This window comes from Nicotiana tomentosiformis, chromosome 2 (genome assembly GCF_000390325.3).
Source record: "Nicotiana tomentosiformis chromosome 2, ASM39032v3, whole genome shotgun sequence".
NCBI classification, from domain to species: domain Eukaryota; kingdom Viridiplantae; phylum Streptophyta; class Magnoliopsida; order Solanales; family Solanaceae; genus Nicotiana; species Nicotiana tomentosiformis.
Window position 1 is genome coordinate 132,719,322 of NC_090813.1, and position 13,111 is coordinate 132,732,432.

Here is a 13,111-nt window from a genome sequence, read left to right on the forward strand (position 1 = left end):
AGACACGTGCCCCATTAGGACAACAATACTCAAAGAAGTAACTCTACTCTAATACCCCCAATCAAATTCATACTCCGTGCGCACTACGTCATTCACCAATAACAACTCACTCATCCCACGAATTTCATATACTCATACGTGCAATATAATCCTTAACCGAGAATTTCCTTATTTGAGTCATCCTCAATCTCAACTTATGCAAGTCATAGCTAACCCATAAGTATGCCTCAGATCAAAATTAAAATTTAACACCTAACCATGAAATCAAATTGTCACTAGCAGACTCCCCCACTTGGCTCAAAGCCATAAATTTAAACACTAGATAACTCGTAATATCCATACTCTATTACTGTCATAATACCGCAGTCGGTTCAACGAAAAATATTTCTCAAGCTCATACAACGCCAACCATAAAATACCTCAATCATCCGCTAAGCTCGCATTTATTCTCTTGACACTCAAATCAACTTTATCAGCCAGATTCAAATTCAAATCTCCACCCATACACCCCGTCGGCAGAAAAGAAACTCTCTACTCATATCACAAGGAATACACCTATGTAGATTATTCCGTAGGGGATAACCCACCTACTTAGCCTCAAACTGGTATCTTGTTATATTCTTTCGCAGTCACAATTACCATGCAATCATTTAGTCTAACTGAGTCCAAACTCACTAACCAGACATGAGAATTTATTTTGTCCCAAAATTTAACAATCGTGAAAGATCCTTCAAAACATTCACACTCGGGACTGTACGTCACATAGAAACGAAAATCAAGCACCCAATGACCTTTCCTTTACATTTCAAGGAAACACTTCTCGTCATATTCAAAACGTCTTAACACATTCTGCAGTTACATCATACTCATCATAAAGCCATTCCACCGCTCATCGGGCCACAAATTCCACCTGTAGGGACATTACCGAACATATGAATCCAAATGTACAGGTTACAACTGAAGCTACCGAGCCTAAGATGCAGTCTAAACCTGGCCTCAAGTCCTCCAGACTGGCCCATCACCAAAACACAGAATACACATCTTGAACCTCGTTCATAAAACCACAAGCCGACGATTCACATCTGATACCGAGCACTCATGTGCGCATACGAATACGTGGAAGGAATTCAAAAAGTTATATTTCAAGCTGAATCAATTCTGCACAATAAGGAAGGAAAGATGGGAAGTATATATCCTAAATGCCATGTAGCCTCTCGAAGATAAGTATGGACGTCATCATACCGATCCGCAAGACTCTACTAGACACTCGCTCATGACTTGTAGAACCTATGAACCTAGAGCTCTGATACCACCTTGTCACGACCCAAAATCTAACTAGTCGTGATGGCACCTAACCCAACCCGTTAGGTAAGCCAATAACCAAGTATTCAATTTCAATAATAATTATTAAAGCAATTTAAGTAAATAAAGGTCTTAATCTTGTACAATCCCAAGAACTGGTAGTACAAATCATGAGCTTCTAAGAATAGAGTATACAAAGCGGAAATGAAATAAATACATAGTCTATTTGAATAATACATAAACAGAGCTTTTATAAATCTAAGGCTACCCTGAACAAGAGGTAGCTACAACAGGAACGCAAGTACATCTTCAAGTTCGGCAACCATCGAGCACAGCAACAACAACAGCCAACATCTGCACGCATTGTGCAGAAGTGTAGTATCAGTACAACCGACCTCATGTACTGAGTAAGTAACAAACCTAGCCGTAGGTTGAAAGTAGTGACGAGCTTTTACCAAGTTCGGATCCATAGCCCACAACAGTCCATAATAACATAAAGCAAATAATACCAGAAGTAACTTAGAGATAAAATGCTCAGCCAAATCATGATTTAAAAAATAATAGTTCTTCCTTTCAAATACATCAGTGAAAACCCAAATCGTTTGCCGGAGTTGCCAAAACTATGAATAGTTTGAAAACAATAAATTTCTCCCAAAATCTTGTCAATAATAAATAAGATGTTTCATTTTCCTTCCGGATAACCCGTGTAAAAACAAATTCATCACTATGCCCATAGTCAAAAATGTGCGAAAAATCATTAATAATGTGATGCAGTACAGCACGAGAAAATACATCTTTATGCCTGTATGTCATGTGTGCATGCCAATGCGATGCAACTCAATGATAAAATCATAAACAGCCCCTCGGGAAGAACATCATTCATATACAGCCCTCGGGCAAACCTCACAGTCACTCATGCCACTCGGGCATTCCTCACAATCACTATTGCCACTCGGGCATACCTCACAATCACTATTGCCACTCGGGCATACCTCACAATCACTCATGCCTCCCAGTCACTCGACACTCGCACTCGCACTCAGTAGGTACCTGCGCTCACTGGGGGTGTGTACAGACTTCGGAGGGGCTCCTTCAGCCCAAGCGCTATAATCTGCACGGACAACTCACGTGCTGCACGAACAACTCACGTTCTATCATAATAAAGTATGCTGCAGGCGGGCAGCCCCGATCCACACTCATCCTCACAATCAGGCCCTCGGCCGATATCAAACATGTTGCGGCGTGCAGTCCGATCCCATAAATATGCAACATGTTGCGGCATGCATCCCGATCCCATAAATATCCTCACAAATCAGGCCCTCGGCCTCACTCAGTCATCAATATCTCCAGTCTCTCAGGCTCACAATGTCATGAAACAAAATAGCCCAAAATGATGATATGATATATCAATAAATAACAATAGAGACTGAGATATGATATGCAATGAAATGAATATGATTGAGTATGAATTTTCAATTTAACACAATAATTCACAGCAATATGACCTCTATGGGTCCCAATAATACTGGCACATAGCCTCAACATGATTTTTAATATGCTTTTCAGCTCAATTTCTTTAAAACATAAAATCGCATGGAAAATACCAAGATTATTTAACTATAAAATTCCACATAAACAATTATGTCATAATTTCTATAGTGCACGCCCACACGTCCATCACCTAGCATGTGCGTCACCTCCCAACAATTCACAAAATACATATATTCAGGGTTCATACCCTCAACTTTCAAGATTAGAAGAGTTACTTACCTCGAACAAACCGAATCCAATGTCGAGCGAGCTAAACAATGCTCCAGAAATCCCGTTATGTGCGTATCAACTCCCGAACGGCTCAAATCTAGTAACAATTAATTTGATTCAGTTCACACAATTTATAGTAATTAATTCCATATCAAAATGCTAATATTTTCCACAAAATTCCGAAATTACACCAAATATTAAGATTAATTCATGAAATATAATCACAAGGGAGTTAAGAACACTCACCCCAAGTTGTGTGAAAACTTTCCTCTCCAAAATCGCCCAAACCATGCTCCAAAATTCGAAAATGAGTAAAATTCTCGAAACCCTCGTTTTAAACACTACCCAGGCATTTCTGCACCTGCGGTGCCTGGGCTCGCACCTGCGCATCCGCATTTGCGGAACAAATTGCACGCCTGAGGACAATGCCAACCTCTCAAAACCTCGCATATGCGCTGCCCTTCTCACATTTGCGGGCTCACTGATGCGAAAACCCTTCGCACCTGCGTTCGCCCCAGGCCAGCCCCAGTCCGCATCTGTGCCATCACCTTCGCACATGCGGCCTCGCAGATGCGGTAAATTCCTTGCACCTGAGAGCACTGACCAGTCCCACTCTTGGCCACTTCTGCGACTAATCTTACGCACATGCGGCTTCGCACCTGCGATCAAAAGCTTTGCTGGTGCGATAACACTAGTAGGCAGCAGTTCCATAAATGTTTCAAGTTGAATTTGATCCGTCAACCATCCAAAACTCACCCGAGCCACTCGGGACCTCGTCCAAATAAACCAACAACTCCTAAAATACACCACGGACCTACTCGAGGCCTCAAATTACATCAAACAACCTCAAAAATATGAACTACACACGGATTCAAGCCTAATAAATTTTGATATTTCCAAATTCTACAAATGACGCCGAAACCTATCAAATCACGTCCGATTGACTTAATATTTTGCACATAACTCACATTTCATATTACGGACCTATTCAAATTTCCAGAATCAAATTCCGACCCCGATATCAAAAAGTCAACCCCCCGGTCAAACTTCCCAAAAATTTAACTTTCGGCATTTCAAGCCAAATTCCACTACGTACTTCCAAAAACTTTTCTGGACATGCTCCTAAGTCCAAAATTACCATACGGAGCTATTGGAATCATCAATACTCCATTCCGGAGTCGTTTACACATAAGTCGACATCCGGTCACTATTTTAACTTAAGCTTTAAACCTTGAAACTAATTGTTCCAATTTATTCCAAAACCTCACTGGACCCGAACCATTTACCTCGGTAATTCACACAACAACTGTAAAGTACAATTTGAGAAGTAAAGGAGGACGCAAGGTTGTAATATGCAAAATGACCGGCCGGGTCGTTACAAAACCCATCCGAACAGCAGTGAAAATGCAACTGTAAAATCACCACCAAATACCCCAAATTCCAGCTCCAAATTACCCCGAACATTAGCTCTAAACCATCCTTAAATCATCCCCTAATAGCCCCCCCCCCCCCCCCACCAAAAAAATAGCATAAAACCAGTCACAAAATCGCTCAAAAAGAGTCTAAATCCCTGCCCAAAAACCACCATAAATCAGCCAAATTCCGGTCAGTAAGGTACCTCGTTCAAGCTTCGGTTGGCGGCTGTGGTTTCTCCTTTGGATTTTTTTTATTTGGTTGGAGGCTCATTATTTCTCGTTTGGGCTTCGTCAAAATTTATTGTTGTTACACATTTTTGAGGTTCTAATATATCAAAGAAAGAAATTTTGCTACATTAAGGTCCGCTTCTTTCTCTTGTCTTTTCTTGTTACGAGTAAATTGTGCTAATGCTTTGAAATGTGTATCCTAATTAGTTTTTTTTTTCTTTTTCTTACATGATATGCTTTGTTCTGTATATAAGTTGGTATGTGCTGATATGATTTGATACTCCAACTATTATTTTTAGTTTTAATGGTTGGAGTTGATTGTGATTTACTGTTAGTATGAATAAGTCGTTGACTTCAAAAATTATTACTTTGATGGTTCACAAAATTATTTACAATTTCTTATGCAGTTTGGGTAATAATTTAGGTAATTGAATAAGTAAACACTAGGTCGCTTTAATTTGATTGGGCTTAGGCGGAAACCAAGGCCCAAGACGTTAAAGAATTCAAGTTGAAATATTGGTAATTTATCAAGTTATAACCTTTAATAGCTCCATAAAGTATAAATGACCCTCTCAATACTAGTATTGGCCGAATCATGTTATTTCTTCCATAATAATTTCTCATCCATAAATCATGACCCACAATAATCCAAAATTAGAATAAGCAACTTATAAATATTCGTAGCTTGATTTAGGCACGATTAATAAAATATTGTGACTATGATTTATGATCAATGCTAGGGTTTAATTTTTTTAATTTAACTAATTTTAATTATGATTAATACTAGGGTTAGCTAATTTTATTTCATTTAATTATATTTCCCTTTAATGGTCTAATTGAATTAAAAAAAAACTTATTTAGGGATATATATGAACTTTCAAATTAATAAGCACCCAAATTATTTAAATTAATTATATTGTAACTAAAGTTTATTATGTAACTTAATTCTATAATTAATTTGAACTATGATTAATATAATTTATTCGTTCTTTATGTAGATGGAATCTCGTAGTTGGATGTATAATAGGAATTATCCTAATCGTCGGTTTTTGAGGGAGGAATTTATAGAAGGGGTTAAGGAATTTATTACGCATGCAATGTCACTTGAACCGTTTCAGATTAGAGGGTTGATTAGGTATCCTCGTGTGAAGTGCAAGTGTTTGCATTTTTTTGGATCGGAGGATGTTAAGGCTCATCTTTATAAAAAAGGGTTTATGGATAATTATTTTGTGTGGACTAGTCATGGAGAGATTGATGGTAGTGATGGTATATTTCATAACGTAGTTGTTGGTGAAAGTAGTAGGTCGTTGGGGAATAACATTCAACATCCTAGATACCATGAAATGGTTGCGGATGCTTTTGGGATGCACTTCGATTTTGAAACCCATGAAAGTGTTGAATAACCTCCTAACGAAGAGGGAAACTATTTTTATGAACAGTTAGAGGCCGCTAGTCGTCCACTAAGGGAAGGGAGTATGCACTCCCAGTTGTCTGTTGCGTTAGATTATTAAGTATCAAATCAGATACCAATATTTCTCAAGCGGGAATGGATTCTTTCATTGGCCTTATGAGTGAACTAGTTGACCCAACTTTCAACATACCTGAAGATTTCTATAAGGCTAAAAGATTGGTTTCTAAGTTAGGACTCTCATCTATGTGAATCGATTGTTGTGAAGATGGTTGCATGTTGTATTATAAGGGTGATGCAGATTTAGAAAGTTGTAAATTTTGTGAAAAAACTCGTTTTAAGCGGCTTTCCAGCGGGAAGAAGGCTGTTGTGAAGTTGATGCATCACTTACCTCTTATTCCTAGATTAAAGAGGTTGTACGCATCGATGAGTTTCGCTCCTCATATGAGATGGCACTATGAAAATAGAAGGCCGCCCTATGTTATGTGTCATCCTTCAGATGGGGAAGCTTGGAAGCATTTTGATAGGACATATCCGGATTATGCTAGTGAACCGAGGAATGTTCGGTTGGGTTTGTGTGCTGATGGTTTCATGCCATTTTCTGTTTCTGTAACACCATATTCATGCTGGCCGGTCTTTAATACGCCGTATAATCTTCCACCTGAAATGTGTATGACTAGTCCATATATTTTTTTAAATTGTGTTATTCCCGGTCCCCGCAATCCAAAGAGTTTGATTGATGTATATTTGCAACCTCTGATTGATGAGCTTAAACAATTGTGGTATGATGGAGTTGAGATATATGATATATCAACTAAGCAAAATTTCAACTTGCGTGCTAACTTAATGTGGACCATTAATTATTTTCCTGCATATGGAATGTTGTCTGGGTGGATGAATGCCGGAAAGTTAGCATTTTCTTACTGCATGGAAAATGGTAAAGCGTTCACTTTAAGACATGGCCGAAAGCAGTCATGGTTTGATTGTCATCGTCAGTTCTTGCCAGTTGATCATGAGTTCAGAAGGATGAAGAACGCATTCAAAAAGAATACAGTTGAACATGATTTGCCACCTCCAATTTATTCCGGTGAGGAAATTTGGGAGAGGGTTCAAAACAACACTAAAGTTATCGAGGCCCCACCTTCTAGATTTCCTGGATATGGTGTTACTCATAACTGGACAAAACAGAGCATATTTTGGGAGTTGCCATATTGGAAGGATAATCTTCTTCGGCACAATCTTGATGTCATGCATATTGAGAAGAACTATTTTGACAATTTGTTCAACACAATGATGGATGATAAGAATAAGACAAAAGATAACCCGGAGGCTAGACTGGACTTACAAGAATATTGCAGGCGACCTGAATTACATTTGCATTCTGGGAACAATGGTAAGGTGTTCAAGCCCAAGGCCAGCTACACATTCACTTTGGAACAAAGACGACAGATTTGTGAGTGGGTTACAAACCTAAAGATGCCCGAGAGCTATGCATCAAACCTGGGAAAATGTGCCGATATGGTTGAGGAAAAGCTGACTCATATGAAAAGTCATGACTGTCATATATTCATGGAAACCTTAATCCCTATTACATTTGTGGAGTGCCTAAAAATATATGGAAACTCATCACAGAGATAAGTTTGTTCTTCAAAGACTTATGTTCTACCACATTAAGGGAACAAAACCTATTCCAAATGAATCGGAACATTCCTGTAATCAGTAATAAGCTGGAAAGTATTTTTCCATGTGGTTTATTTGATGTGATGGAACACCTTCCAATTCACCTTGTACACGAAGCGCGACTTGGAGGCCCGGTTTAATGCAGGTGAATATATCCATTCGAGAGGTAATGATCGAACCTTGATTTATTATTGTAATTTTACTTAACGCTATCGTCTAATATGGCAATTTGCAGGACTATTGTGATTTGTTAAACAGAGGAATAGGATTGAAGGATCCATATGCGAAGCCTATCTTGCAAAGGAAACTGCCCATTTTTGTTCTTACTATTTTGACAGTCATGTGCCATGTGCTAGAAATAGGCCCAATCAGCACAATGTGGTGATTGAGATTGATCCATTATATCCACCAATATCCGTATTCAATCAACCAGGCCGAGGTTCTAAGGATCGAACAAAAAGGGGCCTAAGTAGTATGGAGTACAAATCAGCTTCAAATCATGTGTTGCTAAATTTTCCGAAAGTTAAACCCTTTCTTAAGTAAGTGTTGATGTAAGATTAATTTACATGGGCTACTATTTAATTTGGTTGATACAACTAACAAATAATTTTCAATGCGTCGGTCAGTGACTTCGTGAGTCAATTTAGTCATGGTGCTGTATATTCTACATTTGAGGCATGGTTTAAAGAGTGTGTAAATGCATCTTACATACTTTCTCACATGTGAATATACATACTTGTAAATATACTTGCTCACTTGTGATTTATTTACCCCTACATGTAGGTCAATAATTCAAACAATAGTGTAAATCAATTTGTGAAAGACATATCTTGGGGACCTGCACCTACGGTTACGACTATGTATAAGTATTATGTGAATGGTTACAAATTTCATACCGAGGAATGCTCCAAGTATTAAAATAGCAGTAACAATGGGGTGTGTGTCAAAGGTAGTGAAGGCAACCAGGATGGGGAAAATGATTATTATGGTGTGCTCAAAGAGATTCTAGAATTGTCATATTCAGGTTGGCCAAATAAGAAGATCATACTTTTCCGATACAAGTGGTTTGACCCAACACCTAGAAGAGGTACAAATGTACACTCGCAGTACAACATAATTGAGGTTAATAAAAAGAGGGAGTATGATCGCTATGATTCTTTTATAATTGCAGAAAGAGTTAGGCAAGTGTACTATATGTTCCATATCCATTGCGGAGGGATAAGGCTGATTGGTTGGTTGTAATCAAAACAAAGCCTGTTGGTGGGGTGGAAGTTGAGAATGTGCTAGATATTGCTTACCAAAATGATACCTCAGGTGTTAACTAAATGGTGGATGATCAGTTAGAAAATTACTTGGAGTATCCTCAACGCATATTAGAAGAAGTTGATATGGAGGAAATAACAATCATAGGAAATGAGGATGAATAATCACCTAATGAAAATGAAATAAGTGAAGAGGAAGGATTTTCAGACGGGGAAGGATACGTCGACGAAGACGACTAGCATGTTAGTTTTTTCAAGCGCTCCCAACTTATATAGATTTATATTCTCAATTCTAACATTTTCTTTAATTTATGCAGATGGCCGGTAGGGGTCGAGGTAGGTCTAGGAAGGATAAAAGGCCTATTGATCATGATGATGGTGCTACACCCACGCTTCCTTCCACTCCATACTTGCATCCCTCTGCTGTTGATGGCCGGCAGCAATCTTCTAGGCACAGATCTATTCCACCACATCCATCTACTCATCATACTACCCACCATTCGCCTGCCCAGCAGTATTATCACCATTCTTCGCCACAAGGCTATACCCCACTTCCTCCTCATGATCCTACAAGTACTAACATGGGTGCATCGAGTCACCAGTCACAGAGCCATGTGGTACGCCCGTCATCTGCTCTATTTTCTTCATCTCCAGCTGGATCGCATCCATCTAGATTTCAGCCGGCTGGATCGCAGCAGTGGTTTGGATCGCAACAGGGGTCTAGATCGATGCAGGGGTGTGGATCGCAGCCATCTTCATTAGGGACCCCGTCTCCCTCTCCACGGAGTTCGTCTCCTAGCATTTCTAGACTTTGTCTTCGGGATAGTAGCACCGAGCCAAATGCCCCCTCCCCCTTCTGCGCACACTTCAGATTCATTGGAGGATGATGATCCAAATGCTGTGCGTTATGATCGTTATCATAGGATCATCATCAGGCCTGAGGGCAATGGGTAAGATTTATTTATTACTTCTTTATTTTTGCTGAATTATAATAGCTACTCTTGTTTATTTAATGTAACTGCTATGTTGCAGGTTCATTCTTAATCATCAGGTTACAAAGATAATCACTGATATTCTTGGCGGGTTGTATAATGCATCCTATCTGACTTGGAGTGACTTTCCAAAGGATCTTGTGCAGCAGATGTTCAACCAATTTAAGGTTTTAATACAATTCTTATCTATTTAAGCATTATATTAATAATATTTTCATCTAACGTTACATACTTTATTTGCAGACTAAGTGTGCCTGGGAGGATCGGTATAACCGTGAAATTTGTAAAAATTGGGAGTGCAAATACCGTAAGAGACTCTCTGATTCCTTCATCTCCGCTCGAAAGGTTAAAAAGAAGCCTTCATGGGTTCTACCGGATGTATGGGTGGATCTGCAAAGGTATTGGGCCACCGAGAAATTCGAGAAGCAGAGTGAACTAGGAAAGAAGGCCCGAGCATCTGAGAAGGGTGGCTCCTTGCACTGTCTGGGTTCAAGGAGCATAGGGGATACGAGGAGACAACTGGTAATTCCTTAAAATATTTTGGTCTATTTTTATCGAACTATATTTATATATGTTAATTTCGTTAACACGTTTTATTATATTTGTAGGAAAAAAATATAGGAGGAAGATGAGTCATGATGAGTTCTTCATGGAGACTCACATTCGGAAGAAGAAGGCACCGACAGATCCAACTAGATGGGTCGAGGACCGGACGGAGACTACACATGTAAGTTTCATAACTACTATAAATGTTTATAATATTATATACTCCCTCCGTTTTAATTTATGTGAACCCATTTGACTGGGCACGGAGTTTAAGAAAAGAGAGAAGACTTTTGAACTTGTGGTGTAAAATGAGGCACATATATTTTGTGTGGCTATAAATCATTGCATAAAGGTAAATTGTTTCCAAATAAGGAAAGGGGTCATTCTTTTTGGCACGGACTAAAAAGAAAATAGGTTCACATAAATTGAAACGGAGGGAGTAGTTAGTAATTTTCTATCTTCTAAATAAAGTGTCGCTACAAGGTTAATTTGGAGGAGTACACTCAGAGCTTACCACCGAATAAGCAAGGCGAGCGACCGCCCATTTTAGACGAAGAAGCGCAGAGGATATGGTTGGATGTTGTCGATGGTCCTAAAAAGGGGATAGCATACGACCTTCCAGATAAATCATTTCGGCGCTACATGAATGGATTGCAAGGTATAGGGACTTCCGCCCAAGGCGAGGCGATTGATAGGTCAACTATATCGTCTATGGAACAGAAGATCACAAAGCTGACAGCAGAGCTTGAAGAGACAAAGGCTAGAGAAAAAAAAAAAGAGACGAACAATTTGGTACCCTTCAAGTTCAGCTAGAAAGGAGGGACGAACAATTTAATCTCCCTCAAGGTCAGCTGGCCAATCTTCTTGCTAGTGGTGCTTTCCCCATTCCCCGGTCTCGTGATCCTTTCCCATGTGCCGACGATGAAAGTTCTAGGAGTGAAAAGAGAGATGATGCTAGATAAAAAACTCATTGAATGGTGTGTATTGCTAAACAAAGTATTGAACTTGTCAATATTTAGTTGAGACTAGTTTTGAATGATGATTATATTGTTATTTTGTTATTGAACATTTTAGTAGTTGTTGTTATGGTTGTTATTAGTTGTTGTTAGCTAATGGTTGTTAGTGTTAGTTAATAGTTTTTGTTAGTTAATTGTTGTTGTTATTGTTGTTAGCATATTCATTGTTGTTGATTAATTATGGTTGAATGGCAGCAATGTAATGCTGCCATTATAAGATAGATATTGGTTGTAATTGACAGGTGGTGTAGCTCAAAAATAGGCATTTTCTGCCAAGTTTTTACCTAGATTTCCGACCGAATTCGGTCGTAATTAATTTTTTTTGCCCAGAAATTCATAATTTCCAACCGAATTCGGTCGGAAATTTCAAATAAATTCTCCAGTTTATGGAAATTTCCGACTGAATTCGGTCGGAAATTATGAATTTATTTTTATTTTTTAAAATAAATTAACAATTTATTATAATTTACAACTAATTATTTAATTAAATAAAATTATTATTTTTTAAAATTTTCGACCGAATTCGGTCGGAAAATAAAAATTAAAAAAAATATTAATAGTTTCCGACCGATTTCGGTCGGAAATTTGAAAATTTAAAAAATATATATTTAATTATTTCCGACCGATTTCGGTCGGAAATTAAAGTTTGACAGTCAGTCAACGCTTTGAAGTTTTCGACCGATTTAGGTCGGTACACGTTTGCGACCATCATTTTCCCGACCAATTAAAATCGGTCGGAATTCGGTCGGAAATAGCAGACGGAATTACACTTTTTTTAGTAGTGCATCTTCAATCTCTCTGCTCCACTCTGCATCAAAATTCATAGTGTCTACGTTAATAATACTATTCAACATATATTTGTACTAATCAAAGTAGTATGTGTTACTATACTACTCAAATGCAAGTATCCTTTGTAAAACAAGAAAATGAACATGACAGCAATAGTTCCCAACAGCTAGATTAAATAGTACTCCTTTGTTCAATTTAAATAAGTTAGTTTGACTCGATACGGAGTTTAAGAGGAAAAAAAAGACTTTTGAAACTTGTGCTCTTAAAAGTTTAAGGGGTAAAAATTTTGTGGGGCCATGACATTTGCCTGGTTATAAAAACTTCTCATAAAGGGTAAAATGGATAAAATGAAGAATTTAAAGTTGAATTATTTCCAATTGTAGAAATGTATCATTCTTTTTGAAACGGACTAATAAGGAAAGTGTGTTATTTAAATTGAAAGAGAATTAGTATATATATATATATATATATATATATATATATATATATATATATATATATATATACACACTAGCATGGTAGTATCATTGACTCAACTAATTAAAATCTGTTGCTTGATCGAGTTATGCAACCTAAGTTTTTGGTCCTAACCTAGGTTAGGCTGTAGCCGAACGATGCACTTATAGGCTTCCACTACACCATGCATGTTTTGGCCATGTAGTATATGTTCATGTACTGACCATGCATACTAATAGCCGAATACTAGCTAGTA

General features: G+C 38.1%; 1 long non-coding RNA gene across 1 annotated transcript; it reads left to right on the forward strand.

Annotated features, from left to right (window-relative positions):
- The first annotated feature begins 8,771 nt into the window (after positions 1-8,771).
- LOC138906686 (uncharacterized) lies at positions 8,772-10,574 on the forward strand. Its single transcript, XR_011414246.1, has 2 exons — positions 8,772-10,006; positions 10,089-10,574. It is a non-coding gene; the product is annotated as an uncharacterized lncRNA (long non-coding RNA).
- The last annotated feature ends 2,537 nt before the right edge of the window (positions 10,575-13,111 follow it).